This window comes from Camelus dromedarius, chromosome 17, assembly GCF_036321535.1.
Source record: "Camelus dromedarius isolate mCamDro1 chromosome 17, mCamDro1.pat, whole genome shotgun sequence".
Classification (NCBI taxonomy): Eukaryota; Metazoa; Chordata; class Mammalia; order Artiodactyla; family Camelidae; genus Camelus; species Camelus dromedarius.
In genome coordinates this window covers 3,819,373-3,834,808 of record NC_087452.1, presented here as the reverse complement: position 1 = coordinate 3,834,808, position 15,436 = coordinate 3,819,373, and the positions used below count along the sequence as shown (strand labels likewise).

At 59.2% G+C, this 15,436-nt stretch overlaps 1 long non-coding RNA gene across 1 annotated transcript; it reads left to right on the top strand.

The window, feature by feature from the left end:
- The first annotated feature begins 4,445 nt into the window (after window positions 1–4,445).
- Window positions 4,446–7,042, top strand: LOC116158297 (uncharacterized). Its single transcript, XR_004142612.2, has 3 exons — window positions 4,446–5,049; window positions 5,920–6,125; window positions 6,745–7,042. It is a non-coding gene; the product is annotated as an uncharacterized LOC116158297 (long non-coding RNA).
- The last annotated feature ends 8,394 nt before the right edge of the window (window positions 7,043–15,436 follow it).

Genomic DNA, 15,436 nt, shown 5'->3' with positions numbered 1-15,436 from the left:
ACTGCCAGCTAACCTGGTTCACTCTGTGATTCAGGCCCTTTTCAGTTTTTGCTCAAGACTTCTGATTCTATCAAGGAGAAGCTCGCTCTCTGGGGCTAATGTGTCTTCAATGCCTTGCTAACATTTGTCATTGTTCATTTTTAATAGAGAGGAGGTCTCAGGCGCAGCATTCTAGAATTTACTCAGCTCTTTGTTTTCTTTATAATATTTACAGTTACTTTCTGCTTTTGCCAAGTGATACTGGCTTTCCAAGTACAATAATGATGTAAAGCTTGCTTGGTAAATGCATTTATCGAAGTTTTTAAAATGTGAGTTAATTTAAAGACAAATATGCAGTAGGTCATAACCCAAGTGGCACAAAACACTTGAAATTTGGGAAACAGTAACCTGATCCAGTGCCTTTGGAGCTGGGGACACAGTGGCCCAGATGGGGCAGGTCCTTGCCTGGATGCCCCAGGGTGGGTGACCCGGCCTCTCACCGCCACCTGGGTGGGGGCTTCCCCACCCTGCCCCGTCCCTGCCCGGCCCTCGGGCTGCCCAGGGCAGAGCCGTGAGGACGAGGAGGAGGAGGAAATGTTTTCCTTCTTCAATTGGAAAGAATAACAGTGAGGCCAGGGCTGCGCAGGGAGGAGGGGGCCCCTGGCCTCCTGTCCCTTGGGCCTGGCCTCAGCGAAGGCTTTCCTTGAAGGAAGTGCTAGTGACACACTGCCTGCTCCTGCAACGCCTTGATGACAGGAACAGAGTACTCGGGACAGCTCGGTAACCCAGCGTGGGCCCTGATGGTGCCAGGAGCCACAGCCACAGTTCCTCTGGGACTCTGCCTGTCTCATGTCCTCCTGGGAGCAACCCGGAGAGGTGGGTTTTATCAGCCCCATTTTACAGACAGGGACACTGAGGGTCAGGGAGGTGTCACCACTTGCCCACAGCTGCACAGCTCACAGGCCTCCAAACCCTGCTCTGGGCCGTGGCATCCCTCTGCCTCTTGCCTTGGAGCTGGGAGACCTGAGTTCCAGGCCCAGGTCGGCCCCTACCCACCTGGGTGACCATGGTGGCCCCACCTCTCTTTGAGCCTCAGCTTCCTCATCTGGAAAAGGGGAGCATGGTCCCTCTCACCAGGCTGCTGTGAGGATGGAAAAACATACACATGTCACAGGTCCAGCATGTCAGGAAGGAGGGTGTCCACTGACTTTCCAGCTCTGACTCACAGGGTCCTCTCTCCTAGGCTCCTCGAATCCATAGTCTGTACCCCTCCTGGGAGAGCCCCCCACACCCAGATAATGATGCCCTCCATCTTCACGGCGCTGCCACTGAGACGGGGCGTCCATGCCAGTGCCGTCAAAGGCACAAAGGCACAAGATCACTTCCTGTCATTAGCCCTCCACCAGGCCTCCCTCCCCTCTTCTCAGAAACTGGGACACCAAGGTGCAGAGAGGCCTAGAGACCTGCCTGAGGTCACACAGCAGAGGGGTAGCCCGAAGTGACCCCTGCCTCTTCTCTAGCCAGCTTTGTCCTGCCACACTGGGTCTCCTGTCATTGCCACCACGTCCTACTGGAGTGGCCCTCAAGGGGCTGGGTGACCCGAGCGGCAGCACCGACGGGAGACACAGCACCCACCATGCTGCTGTGTTTCAGCTACAGAGAGCTGGTGTTTCCCCACCGCAGACTCTGCGAAGGACCAGGGGGTTTAGCCTGCTTCAGAGTTCTGGAATGTTCCCTCCGCTTCCCCCACTGGATGCCCCCCAGGGGCAGGATGGGCAGGAGGCAGGGGTGGCCTTCTAGGCCTGGTTTCAGGGCTCAGGACGGGGGCCTGTCCTTGCCTGTGACGGCTCCTCCACTCGGTTCTGTCTTTGTCTCCCTGAGGGGCTGGAGGAAATGGTTCTCATTCCTGCGTGTGGGAGACGCCTTCTCCTGACTCTGGGCACATCCCTGCCCTCTGCGGTGGGGACGCAGCAGGCGGCAAGCTGGGGTGGGGACCCGGAGCCCCCTTGCACCCATCCCGGGCGCCTGGCCTGCCGAGCCCCCGCGTGGCCCCTTTGTGCTCTGTGAGTCGGATAATGGGCGGCATTCTCAGACGTCCAGTCATGGGTCTGGGCCCGTGAAAGGACCCCAGCAGCTCCACACTGAGGCCTCTGTCCAGCAGCAGTGGGGGGGGGGGTGCAGGGCCGCCCCGGGGGACCCCACCCACATTCCTGGGCTGCTGCCATCTCCAGGGGACAGCTGCTGGGGCAGGCTGGGGGGCAGGTGATCCCTGAGCAGATAGTAGGTGGTCCACGAATGGAGCCGCAGAGACAAGGGAAAGCCCAGATCTGAGAGGACAGGGAGCGATGTGGGCTGAGCACCTACTGTGCACCAGCCATTTCTCAGCCAGCCCTGGTAAAAACCACTGAAGGTCTGTGCTACTGACCCCATTTGATGCATGAGTAAACTGAGACTCAGAGAGGCAAGGCCATGGTCCTGGATTTGAACCCAGGCCTGTCTGACCATGCTCATTCCATTGGACACTGAATGAGCACCTACTGTATGCTCTGGGACACAGCAGTCTCAATGCCCTGAGGATATACAGAGGAGCATTCTGCCAACCAGGCCCGTGGGAGCAAAGAAGGCAGGCTTCCTGGGGAAAGGGGCAGCTGAGCCAGGAGCCCCCACAGGATTACTGAGTCTCCAACACAATCTTTCACACGGCAGGACTATGAGGTCCACTGACAGAGGACGAGACCGAGGCTCTGAAAAGGGAAGTGACTTGCTTGGGGCCACCCAGCTGCTCAAGGTGGAGCTGGAATTTTCAGGCCTGGCTGTTTAATCTTCTCCAGGAGGGGGGTCCAGCCAAGGTTATCGAGTTGCCATCCTGTGGTCCTGGGACCTGAGTTCAGATCCCCACCCTCTGCTTCCCAACTGTGTGACCCAGGGTGAGTCCCTTTGCCTCTCTGGGTCTCAGGTTCCATACCTGTGAAATGGGTCTAAGAGTCCCCACCTCTCCAGGCTGTGGGAATCAAATGAGATAATCCCTAGAGAGCGTGGAGCCAGCACCTGACTCACAATAGATAATCAATGACATTTATTATTAAAGCCACTGATACGGAGGCGATGTTGCTGCTGCTACCATTCCCCCCACCAACTCCAGCTTCTGGAAAGTTATGCCCGTGCCCTGCCCTAGCTAGATGGATCCCCGAACTGCCTGGGTTTTCGTCAGGTGCCCACAGGGGCAGCTCTTCTCTCTGTCCCATCCTCCTCCCTCTGCAGCCAGGGCCTCATCTCAGGACCCTTTTGCCCCCTCTAGACTACATCATCCTCTGGGCTTCAGTTTTCTCTTCTGGAAAATGGGATGATGCATCTGCCCGCGGAGGAGAGTTGGCCAGTGATGTCCGGTCTCTGCTCAGGGCAGCACTGGGTCTTTTCCTCAGTGGCTCCCTGGAGTCCAGCGCTTAGTAGGTGCTCCCTAGACCTGGCCTGGAACTGAACCGATTCTGAGATCCCTCCCACTCCAGGTGAGCGCACACAACAACTGGATGAACCTCACGGCTCCAGGACAGGGCAACGAGATGCTCCCTCCCATTCAGGCACACACAAGGTGTATGCAAGAGTCTGGCGTGGATGAGCAGGGCCCAGATCTCACCAGCTGTGTGGCGGACAGGAGTCCCTAAAGAGAACTCAGCATCCGGAGAAGATGTGTTTCCTCTCTTGTTTTCTAGGTCAACTTGCATGCACCCCCTCAAGGCCCAGCCCAAATGTCACCTCCTCCGGAAAGTCTTTTCTAGTGAACTCCTAGGCATCCCTCAAGGCCTAGTCTAAATGGCCCTTCTTCTGAGAAGACTTCCTTGAGCCCTGAAGCAGTATTAGGAGCTCCTCCCATCAAACTGCTTACCACACAGTACGAGGGCGTTTGTCCTCCCCAGTGGCCTGGGAGGTCTTCCAGCATGGGACACAGTCACTATCCCTAAATGCTGGGATGGATGGATGGCTGTATCACCACCCCAGGACATCTGCCGGGCAGACAGGATGGTCACTCTGCTGCTGGAGACCCCTTCCTGGGCAATGCCAGACAGACTCTCCCAAAGGGGCCTCTCTGACCCCTGTTTTGTCCACATGGCCACACTGACCGCCCAGCTTCACAAAACCAGGCCACAGCAGGCCATCCTGCTCTGTGCACTTCAGCCTGGGAGACCCACTGGCCCTCAGGGTGACCCCTCACACCCGATTCCCTGGGTAGTTCTGAGGGTCCTGCCCTCTCCTGGGTGAATAAAATGCTAGGACAGAGGTCTTCCTTCATTCAACAACCACTGACCAAGCACCTGCTATGTGCCAGGTATGGGGGACATTATGGGAGCCCTACAGGCATGGTCCGCATCCTCAGCCCAGCCTCATAGGGGAGACAGTCTTCCATCAAGTAACTCATATAATTACATAACCGCAAAGGCCGCAGGTCCTACGAAAGGTGATACCAAGCGGTTCCGGAGGGTTTCTCACAGGGAGCTTTAGCCCATGTTGGGGTCCACAAGGGCTTCCCTGAGGCAGTGAGCTGTAAGTGAGATCTGCAGGATGCTGCAGGGAGAGCTGTCCCGCAAGGGGACAAGGACAAAGGCTGGAGGGAGCAGCCCGCGGGCCCTGGAGGGGCAGGACACAGAGGTGAGGGGGCTCTGCCGGGGCTGGAGGGCTGGGCAGCGCTGGGGGAGCCTCTGGCTGCCGTGAGTCCAGGAGGCAGGAGATGGCTCCCAGATGGAGTGGGGAAGGAGGAGAATGACTGAGGGAGGCCCGGGAGGGTGCTTCTGCAGATGCCCAGGGAGGTGACAGCAGGGGCCTGACTGGGGGAGGCAGAGGTTGGGGAGGGAGACAGCCAAAGGTGGGGACCAGGCTGTGCAATGGGGTGAGGGGAGGGAGCTCCGAGGCCTCGGGCTTCACCAACCAGGGGTTCCTCTTTCAGAGTCAGAGAGCAGCGGGGGACCAGCAGATCGGTGGGGGCTCTCGGAGGTGTTACGTTCAAAGGGCCTCTCTTGGCCACAGGGGCCTCCCTGGTCACTGGGTGCAGAGTCTGCCCTGTCTGCACGCTGGCAGGTGGGGAGCGCAGCACCCTGGCCCACGGCTCTGAGGGGGCAGGGCCTTCTCACAGACAGCTGCCCGGGGAAGGTGGGGCTGGGCCCGCAGCCGGGAGAGGCGAGGCCGCAGGGGCCCCACAGGGCCGCCTGAGTCATGAGCTTCCCCACAGCGGGGTGGGGGGGCTGTGCGCACCGTGTTTGTGTGCACGTCGGGGTCAGGTGCACAGGATGCTGGTCTGGGTGCACATCGGGGAGGAGGTACAGGCAAAGGTCTGTGTGTGACAGGCTGAGCTGAGGGATGTCATGAGGGCTGCCAGGGCCACGTGTGGCTCACACTGGGATCCTGGTGCTCCTGCCCCCAGCGCTGCTAGAGGGTTTCCTCCTGAAACTGATTTTTACAATCAGCCTTCAATAGCCGGATCTCTGCTTTGTAGGGTTCAGCCTGGCCTTGGGTTGTCTAGCCTCTGACCTTGAGTGGCCCAGGCTCTGGCCTTGGATGGTCTTGCCTCTGGCCTTGGATGGTCCAGCCCTTAACCTTGGGCAGGCCAGCCTGTGAGTAATTACTCAGCCGAGCCAAAGTCCCTTCTGTTGAGGAACTTGGAACTAGTTCTTTAGGGACTTTTGGGTGACGCCATCCCTCAGCTTACTCAAGAGCAGCGTCCACTGACCACAGCCGGAGTCTCAGGATGAACCACTGTTCCTCGCCCGTACTTCCCCGCAGGCTTCCCCCACCCCTATCTGGAACCTGTGTCCCAAAGGCCCAGCAGTCCCAGAGGTCCCAGTGTGCAGATTAAGTCTCACCATGCGCTGAACTTCCCTCCCGACTCTGTCCCCCTGGCTAAGTCCCCAGGGTGTCTCCAAGACTCAGTTTTGGCCTCTCTTCTTCCAGGCAGCCTTCCCTGATCTCCCAGGCTGGAAGGGGGCTCCCAGGACCCCAGGCTGCCACCATCAGCGCAACTACATTTGGTGACGATGTGTCTTTGCTCTGGCTTCCCTACCAGCCAGGGTGCATCTCAGGAGCTGCATCTTGTTGTGGGGGTACCTGCGTCCCTCAAATCACCAGGCAGAAGGTTGGACACAAAGCAGCTCATGAGGGTGGGTGAATGAATGAATGAATGAGAGAGGCGAACAATGTTCTCCCATCACTTTCTTGGCTGTTACCACTCCATACAGCTCCCCTCCCCTCCTGCTAATGTCCCCACCTGCTCTCACCCACCCGCCAAGGAAGGTTGATACCCCTCGCCTGCCCTGGGGACGGTTTGTGAGTCTAAAATACAGCTTTTCCCATGAGGATGTGACTTGGCTGGGTTGAAAGTCACAGGACAGTGGCACCAGTGTCACCTCCATTCCCCTAGCTCAGGGCCACAGGCAGGGGAGGGGCACTTTGGGGTCCCCACGCAGCATGGGAGGCTAGGGGGGCCTTCCTGCCTCCCCACTTCCCAACTGTGGGACCTCAGGCAGAGCCCTCCTCTCCCCCGCCTGCTTCCCCATCTGCAAAACGGGGGAGCAGCTGCACTCTGGGACCCCCTCACAGCCCCTGGCACACAGCAGGTCAAGACCTACAAGGCAGAAAAAGCCTTTTGGAATAAAAGCAGCTAATGTTTATTGAGGCTTCCAGGGAGCACTGTTCCCAGAGCCTCACAGGGATTATGGTGTTTATTCCTCACAGTGACAACCTGCGAGGGAGGCCCTTTTTATTACACACATTTTGCAGGTGGGAAGGAAGGCGTGGCAGAGTTAAGTGACCAAAGTCGCGGACTGAATGCGTGGCATGGCCTGACGGAGCCCAGTCCTCCACCGCGCTGCACTCAAAGAACCCCGGAGGCGCCCGGACACCCCATCCCCTCCTCCTACCCATCCAGAGGCCACCCCCAGTCACCTCTCATCGGTCTAAGACAACTTCATCGGTCCGAGCCTCACCCCCTCCTGCCTCTCCTGGAATCACTTCTCCTTGAAACAGCCTGAGGGACATTTTCAAATTGCAAAGCTGTTCATGCTGTTTTCCTAAAACTTGAAACCCTGCAAATGCTCTTGGGGTAAAGTCTTGTCCCTTCTGCCTCGTCCACAGCCTCTGAGACCCCGCACCCTCCCTGCACAGGGCTGTGGGCACCCTAGTTGGGGCATTCTTTGGTTAATGTCTGCAGACACCCAAGGGCAGGTCCCCATCTGCCTGTCCACTGCTGCTGCCCCAGGGTGAGACCCCCAGGAGGTGCTCTTATCCCTAAGTGAGCACTGAACAAGCCCTCGGGCTGGTGTGGCGTCCAACAGAACACAGACTTAGTGGTGGGTGCACGGCAGAGACGCTGAACGGCTGCCCAGGGAGGGAGCCCCCAGCGCCTGCCCAGCGTCCAGGGGAAGCTATTTCCAGCTCCGGGAAACAGGAAGTGAGTCATGGCCAAGAAGGCCGGCCAGACGCTCCGCACCTCGGGTGCGATTGATGAGCGCCCGGACGGAAGGGCCGGCCGCACCTCGGGAAGCAGGAAGGAGGCCTGGAGGAAGAGGATAGGAGGAGAGACCCTCTCCCCAGCAAAACAGGCGGCCCTGAGGGGCCCCAGCGGAAGCAGATGAGGTCAGCACAGATGCGGCCACCAGCCCATTGTCCCACCACACCTGGGGTCGGTGGAGCGGCCACATACCAAAACCCCCCAACCCAACCGACAGCCATCCTGGGCCAGCCCAGGGCCTGCACTTATCTCATTTACTGCGCCTCCCCCGGCCCCGCGAGCACAGGGTCTACGGGCCCACTTTACAGAAGGCCAAAGAGAGGCAGGGACTTGCCAAGGCCACGTAAACAGACAGGATAGCGTGGGACTTGAACCCAGCTCTGTGTGACCATGGATCTCTCAGAGGGTACAGGAGACTCAGGGGACACCAGCACTGGCCCGGAGGCAGCCACCAAGAATGTCTGGGGCAGGTGTCTGAGGCCCTGGCTGGATTTTAGTCCCATTTCAGTCTCTACCTGAAAACAGGACCAAGCAAGTCCCCTGCCCCTGGCCCCAATTTCCCCATCCTCATTCAAGAGGCCTGACTGCCCAGGCCAGAGTCAAAGAGTCAAAGTCAGGCGTCTGAGGCTGGGATGGTCCCCTAAGCTGGGGCTCCCTGGGCTGGGGACCAGGGGACCCCTTCCACCTTACATCCAGGGACCCCAAGGATGGTTTGGCCAGGGCACCACCTGTGAACGTCCATCTGGGACAAGGGGCTGTGTTGGCCCGCTGTGGTCACCCCTGACAGCGGTGGGGGGTGCTCAGGCGAACTTTCACTTCCTCAGCTGGACCCACATCACCCCCATCCCTGCCCTTCCATTCTCACTTCCCTCTCCACGCCATAGGCAGAGTTGGGCACCCGCTGCCCCTAAAGGAAACAAGGGCTTCCATGGCCTGAGCGCCAGCCCCAGCACCTGGGCTTGGACGCACCGAGCAGCTACCCATGGGCATCTGAGGCCCTGCCACTGAGGGTGTGCCTCCGGGGTCACAGAGTCAGGGAGAGGCAGGATCAGGATGCTTTTCTGGGTTATGACCTCTGGGTAGGGGTGGGGGGTTGAAAATTTTCTTTCGAAATTTTCTAAGTTTCATCAAAGAATGTGTATTATTGGTGTTAAAAATAAGCACAGGACAAGTGCTATGGGGTTGGGGGATGTGGGTGCTGGTCGATATTTGCTGGGAATCAGAGGCCAAAAGCACAGGTGCACTTATAAAGGGAAGGGTGGTGGGGCCGCGGGGCCTGGAGGTGAGGGGCACTCAGATTGCCTCAGCCCTGCCCCGGACCTGTCGCCGCCCCATGGCCCAGAGGGACAGACTCAGCTCCACTGCAGTGGAGTGACGGAGGCTCAGAACAGCTGGCCACCTGGCCGGGGTCACCCACCCAAGAAGGGCCAGCAGGACTGCCCACCCCAGACCCTCCCGTCAGACACAACTTCCAGGGCTGGACTCACCTGGGTGGTCCGCAGACCCCTCTGAAAGTCAGCACTGGTGGAGCGCCAGCTCCGCGACTTGCTGAGTCAAGCCCTGCTTTGTGCCTCAGTTTCTCCGGCCGCCATGGAGCATTGACTCTGGGCGGAGCCAGCGCGCGGGGCGCGTGCGCGCACGGGGCTGCTATTGGACGGACGGACAGACGTCGGGCGGTCTCCGCTCCACGCACATGCGTAAGTGACGGGCCGCGCAGTTTATCTGGCCCGGAGGTGCGTTCCTCTGCCTCCTGTGTCCCCATTCCCATCCCTTTCTCGTCACTGGACCTCAAGGCCACCACTGGGGCTTGGGCACGGGGAGCCGGAGCCCTGACCCTTTGGATCCCCTCGTGCCCACCCAGCGCTGTCTCCGCGTGATTGGGGGAGGGGCCGAGAGGTTAAGTGAGGAGCCTCAGAAAAGCCTCTTAAATGCTACAGTCACAGCGTGATTTACGGTAGTTTTGAGACGCCCTCTCGCCCATAATTCACTTCCATTTGCAGGACCCTTGGCCCCCTCGCAGAGGATACCGGGAGAAGGCAGGAGGGGGGTGGTCGCACTATTTTTAGCACCAGTAGCTGAGTGGGCTGCTGTGAATTATGGGTCTGGGGCTCCGCTGTCGCCTCCAAGGCCTGCAGCCTCCTAGCCAAGACATCAGACCACCTCGGCACCAACCCCAGCTCCCGCCCTCGCTGGGCTGGTTGAAGCACCTGCCGGGCGCCTCCTGGGCCTTGCCCTTGGGCAGTTCAAGTTAGTTCCGCCAGGTGGTGCTGTTATCCCCATTTTACGGAGAAGGAAACTGAGGCTCAGGGAGAACTCACTGCCCGAAGTGACATAGCCAGGGTCGTCGGAGTCCAGCCCTTGTGCCCTGTCCCATCCATACCCACTCTGTGCCTGTACGCCTTACCCCGACCCTGTGGCCTCCCATCTGAGTCCGACTCCCCCTCTGCTTTCTCCCCAATTACCTTCTCCCTCCCAGATCAAGATCCCCGAGCAGACAGTGAGGACCATAGTGGTGCAGAGAAGAGGGCTGTAAATCAACAAGACCAGCCCACAGTGGAAGATGGAGTGTAGATTAATGAGAGCAGAAAGGTGCTGATACCAGTTTAGCCCTGGCAGGGGAGGTCAGGGGAGGGCTTCCTGGAGAGACAACGCTTGATCTCAGTGGGGCTACCAATGGGGGCAGGGGTTGAGAGGGGACAGCCTGTGCAAAGACCCAGAGGCTGGAAGGAGCACATCACATTTTTCCCAACTGTTGGCCCTTCCTGGCCCTTCCCTCTCACCTCCCCACCCAGATCTCTCCTCCCTGACCTCCCCCACCCACGCGCATCCTCTCCGGGTGGCTCCTCCAAAGCCCGGAACAGGAGGTGGGACTCCAACCCCATAGCTCTCAGATGAGGAGAAACTGCTCCAAAGAGGGGGGAAAAAAAATCTCACACACATTAATTCCATTGTTTCCGCTCGCAGATCCTGCCTGAAAAACAAAAACAAAATCAAAATCAAACCCCAGCTGGGGGAGGCTTTATCTGGCAAAATGTTCAAGTAGGGGGTTGAGTGGTGGACCAGACAGGAGATCTGGTGCCCTGGGGCCATGGAGCAGACACATACCTCTGTGCGCGCCCACACCGCCCCTCCCTGAGTGCTAGGGGTGCTGGTGCCCGGACCTCATCATTTGTCTCAGTCCCCAAGCAGTGTCCCCTTCACATCCGTACTGGGGGTGGGGGGCTGGTCACACAGCAGAGCTGGGATTTCAGTCTGGATCTTTGTGACCCGGGAAACCTCTGGCTTGCCCACCCACTTGCCACAGTTCACAGGGCACTGGGAGCAGTTAATGGGGAGGAAGTGTTAGCAAGGTCACCTCCCTGCCTCTGCTCACACATCCAGGGACGGGGAGCTCACTCTTCACAACAACCATTTTTACACACTTTGCATTGCCAGGAGAGTCCAGTCCTGCCCACCCCCCACACCCCTGGCCTGGCTTCTAGTCTCTGACAGGGACCCGGGAGGCCCTGCAGCGACGGGAACGGGACTGGAGGTGCGGCCCCATGAGACACTATCCAGAAAATGGGAAAGAGTGGGGAGGCCATGGGAGGGGAGATAAAATCTGGCCCCTTCTAGTCCCTTGGAGCCTCCCCGCCAAAGCCTCTCACAACCCCGTGGGCAGTGTCACCCCTTGGCGCCAGGCCTAGGCGCACTTCCCGCCTCCTGACAGCCCTCAGAGGGGATGAGATGAGGCCCATTTTCCGGACGGGACACTGAAGCCCAGCGCTGAAGCAGCAGGAGGCCCCGAGGCGGCGGGTGGACCCCATGCCGGGATCTGGGTGCCTCCTTCCCGCTTCCCTCCAGGCTTGACCTCAACAGCTCCTGGTTGGGCTTTTCCCAGAGCTGAGGCCGGAAGCACAGGTCCCGGGTGTTTGTTCAGGCCAGGCTGGGGCTCCGGGCAGGCGAGGCGGAAATGGCCACAAGATGTTTGTCCAAGTGGGGGTCAGGCTCTGCCGCCAGGAGTTTGGAGGAAGGGCTGGAGGAGCAGAAGGCCCGAGTCAGCACACCCCGTGGCCGGGCCTGCCTGGCCCGCAGGGGCAGGGCTGCACACAGTAGGCACTTAGCGGATAAGGAATCATGCTGGTGCCTCCCTCAGCCAGGGCAGGGCCCAGGCCCCAACCCCCTCATCTCCTCCCTCACCCCCAAATCATTCCATTGAGCAACCCAGAGGCCCCACCTCCCAGACAGAGCAAGAGTCTGACCCCACTCCCTGCCTCCCCCCTACCCAGGTCCAGCCCCCAGCTTCCCGCCTGCCCGGGCCTTTCCAGCAGCTTCCTCACTGGGCGCCGCTTGCCCCAGCAGTCTATTCTTCTCTGGCCTTGGCGCCAGAGGGATCCTATTAACACGCAAATCAGATCTTGTCTCTTCTGGCTCAACACTCACCCAGGCGCCCCCTAAGAGCAAAAGCCATCTGCTATGGGCTGAACTGTGTCCCCCAAATTCACATATTGAAGTCCCATTCGCCAGTACCTTGGAATGTGACTGTATGGGGAGACTGGGCTTTTCAAGAAGTGATTAAGTTAAAATGAGGCCCTGTGGGTGGGCCCCATTCCAACAGTATCCTCAGGAGAAGAGACCAGGGCACAGACAGAGGAAAGACCTTGTGAGGACACAGAGAGAAGGGGGCCACCTGCAGGCCAGCGAGAGAGGCCTCAGGAGAAACCAAACCCGGCAACACCTGATCGTGGACTTCTGGCCTCCAGAACTTCGAGCAAAGAAATTTCTGTCGTTGAGCTGCGGTGCTTTGCTGTGGCGGCCAGAGCAGCTACGACACCATCAGATCCTGTTGCCCTGGCCAACCTCTGCTTCTCCTCTTGGCCCCTTTGCTCTCTGCTCCTGGACTTGGCCTTGGCTTGTTTGCCCTCTGCCGTTATGCCCTTCCCCCAGGGCTGCCACCTTCTTATCACTCGAGTCCCTGCTCAAATGTCCGCCTTAAAAGAGATCCTCCCGGACCCAAGTGCTCCTTGGGGGCTGCCAGCCATTTCTCCTGCCAGCCTCGGACCTCCACCAGGGGAGGGGCTGGTGCTCCATGCCAGATGGTGCCTGGCACACAGGAGACGTGCAATGAAGCTTTGTTGAAGACAGGAGGCAGGCCCCTCCCAGCACTAACTCCCCATCTCCCAAAACACAGATCACAAGGGGCTTCAGAGGCAGAGCTGGGCCTCCAGGGGCCCCGCAGACTCAGGTGGCAGCCCCCAGTGGTCCAGCCCTGAGACCTACCCACTTGCCAGCTGCATGGGCTGCTGCCTCCCTCCCACATCCTTGGCTTCCAAACACAGCACCTGTGTTCACTCCCCTTTTTCCTCATTTGTCTTTCAGCAATTCTTCCAGAGTCTCTGCCAAAGACCAAATGCATGCCCCCAAACTCCTATGTTAAATCCTAACCTACAAAGTGATTGCATTAGGAGGCGGGACTCTGGGGTGATTAGGTCATGAAGGTGGAGCCCTGGTGAATAGGATTAGTGCCCTTATGAAAGAGACCCCAGAGAACGCCCTTGTCCCTCCTGCAGTGGGAAGGCACGTGGAGTGTGAATGAGGCAGCAGGCTCTCACCAGGCACCAGATCTGCTGTTACTTTTCAGCCTCCAGAACCATGAGAAGCAAATATCCGCTGCTTATGAACCAGTCTAGGTATCCTGTGACAGCAGCCCCCGGCGGACTAAGACAGGCTCCTCGCCTCGGACGGTGGAGCAGGTAGGATCCAGGCTGAAACCCAGCCCCATCCCTTTGACCTGGGGACTCAGTGCCAGCTCCTTCCCTCGGGGGCTGAGCATCTGGGAAGGACCTGAGCTCAGGAAGGTTCATGACAGCTCAGTCTTGGGGATGCATGGGGAGCGGCATGTGGGCACCCAAGCATGTGCACGTGGGCCGACTCTGGCCCCAGGACCCCTCCCTGCGCCTAAATACTGTCTAGAAGCAGGATGAGGAGAGGCCGTGAGACTACTGGGGCTGCTCTGGGCGTTTGCTCACTTATTCAGTCAATAAACACTCTCTGGAGACAACTCCATGCCCACTCCAGTGGCTGAAGTTTAAGACTGACAATGACAAGTGTTGAGAAGGACACCGAGTGACAGGAACTGTATACAAGGCTGGGAGTAGGGCGGGGTGGTATTTGTGTGTGTGAAACGAGGCAGCCACTCTGGAGAACCATTTAGTAGTTTCTTAAAAAGTCAAATGGAGACTCAGACAACCCAGCAGCCCCACTCCTGGGTATTGGCATGAAATCAGGACGCACGTCACACAGAAACCTGCGCACAGGTGTTCACAGTAGCAGCTCTGTAACTGCCCCAAGCCAGAAAAAACCTGAATGTCCCACACCTGGGGAACAAATGAACAGATGACAGTGCAGCCACACGATATAACCAAAAGCAATGAGCTACCGACAATGCACACCATGGGTGGATCTCAAAGCCGGATTCAGAAGTCTCCACGCTGTAAGAGCCCAGTTCTGCCACATTCTGGACAAGGCCAGGTTGCCAAGGGCAGGCATAGACTGGGAAGGGGCACCAGGGAACTTCCTGGGTAGCTGGGAATGTCCTGTCTTGTTCTGAGAGTTGGTTACAGGGTATAAACGTGTAAAAATTCATCAAACTTTACATATTTGAGATCCGCCCACTACCCTCCGTGTAAATTATACCTCAATTGGAAAAATGAAAGTTTTTAAAAGCCGCCACTCCCCTTGCCAGGCCGCCTGCGGGGTGAAGGTGGGCCCCTAGCCCCTTGGGGGCCGCAGTGGGGGGCCCAGGCGAGGCGAGGCGCCCCTGCTCCGCACGGGGGCGCTGCCTGGTCCGGTCCAGGCCCGGGGCGTGCGGGGCCCGAAGCCGCGCCAGTGGCCCGCGTCCCGGCCGCCCAGGCAGGGTAAGGCCGGAAGCGGCGCGCGGGGTGGGCTGGGGGCCATTGTCTGCACGTCCGCTCCAGCCCCGCCCCGCATTGTCCCCTGGTGGGACCCTCCCCGGGGCGGGGCTGGGGTCGCTGAGTCGCGCGGTGGAGCCTAGCCCGCCGCGCCGCTCCCTCCCCAGGGTGTTGGTTCCGGCCAGCACGCAGTCCCCAGAGGCCAGGGTCACTTGTGCCATCTCTTTTCCCCCTTGGGGCTTTGAGCCCGTCAGAAACCACAGACGCCGCTGGCGGCGGGGTGGGGGTGGGGCACTCGCTAGCCGATGATCACGTGGACGCAAAACGGGAATCAAGGAGACGGGACAAACATTCCAGCCCTTGCCAGTGACCCCGCAGTGCACCAGGCACTGGGGACACACCGGGAAACAGGACAGACAGGGGCCTGTCCACAGCGGAGAGTCCCAAGCCACGACAAATAAGTGACTGTACCTTTGCACAAATGAGGAGACCAGGGAAGAGGGCTCCGGTACTAGGTGGTAGCCCGAGGCTCTGGGCAGGTGATGTGCTAGCAGAGAGCACGGGAGGTAGAGGCAGCCCTGGGGGGAGTCGGGGCAGAGGGGCCGCGTGGACAAAGGCCTGGAGACCAGAAGGTGCTGCATGGGTTTGAGGCCAGCAGGTGGAGACCCGTGGTGGGTGGGAGGTGAGGTCAGAGAGCGGCCTTGTGGAAGCCCAGACTTAAGGGGAGAGGCCGCATCTGGGAGTCAAATCCAGAGACGGCGGGGCTTGGGCCAGCAGCTTGCTGAGAAAAAAGGAGTCGCGAAGGCTTGAGTTCTAGCCATGCTCGTTTGCCCTCTCCGGGCCTGTTTCCCGAGTTGTAGAAAGCGTCCGGGTTTGGAAGCTCTGAAATTCGGACCTTTCTCAAACCAAGGACAATGCGACTTCACCTTGTTTGCACGGGAAATGCGCCTGCAGAGGCTCACAGACTCAGGCGGACCTATAAAGGGAAAATCAAACCCGCACAGCCGGAGACGCCCTGGGCGGGAGGCTCTAGTCCACCGGGAGCTGGACAGAGGGACGTCGGGAGCTGCTG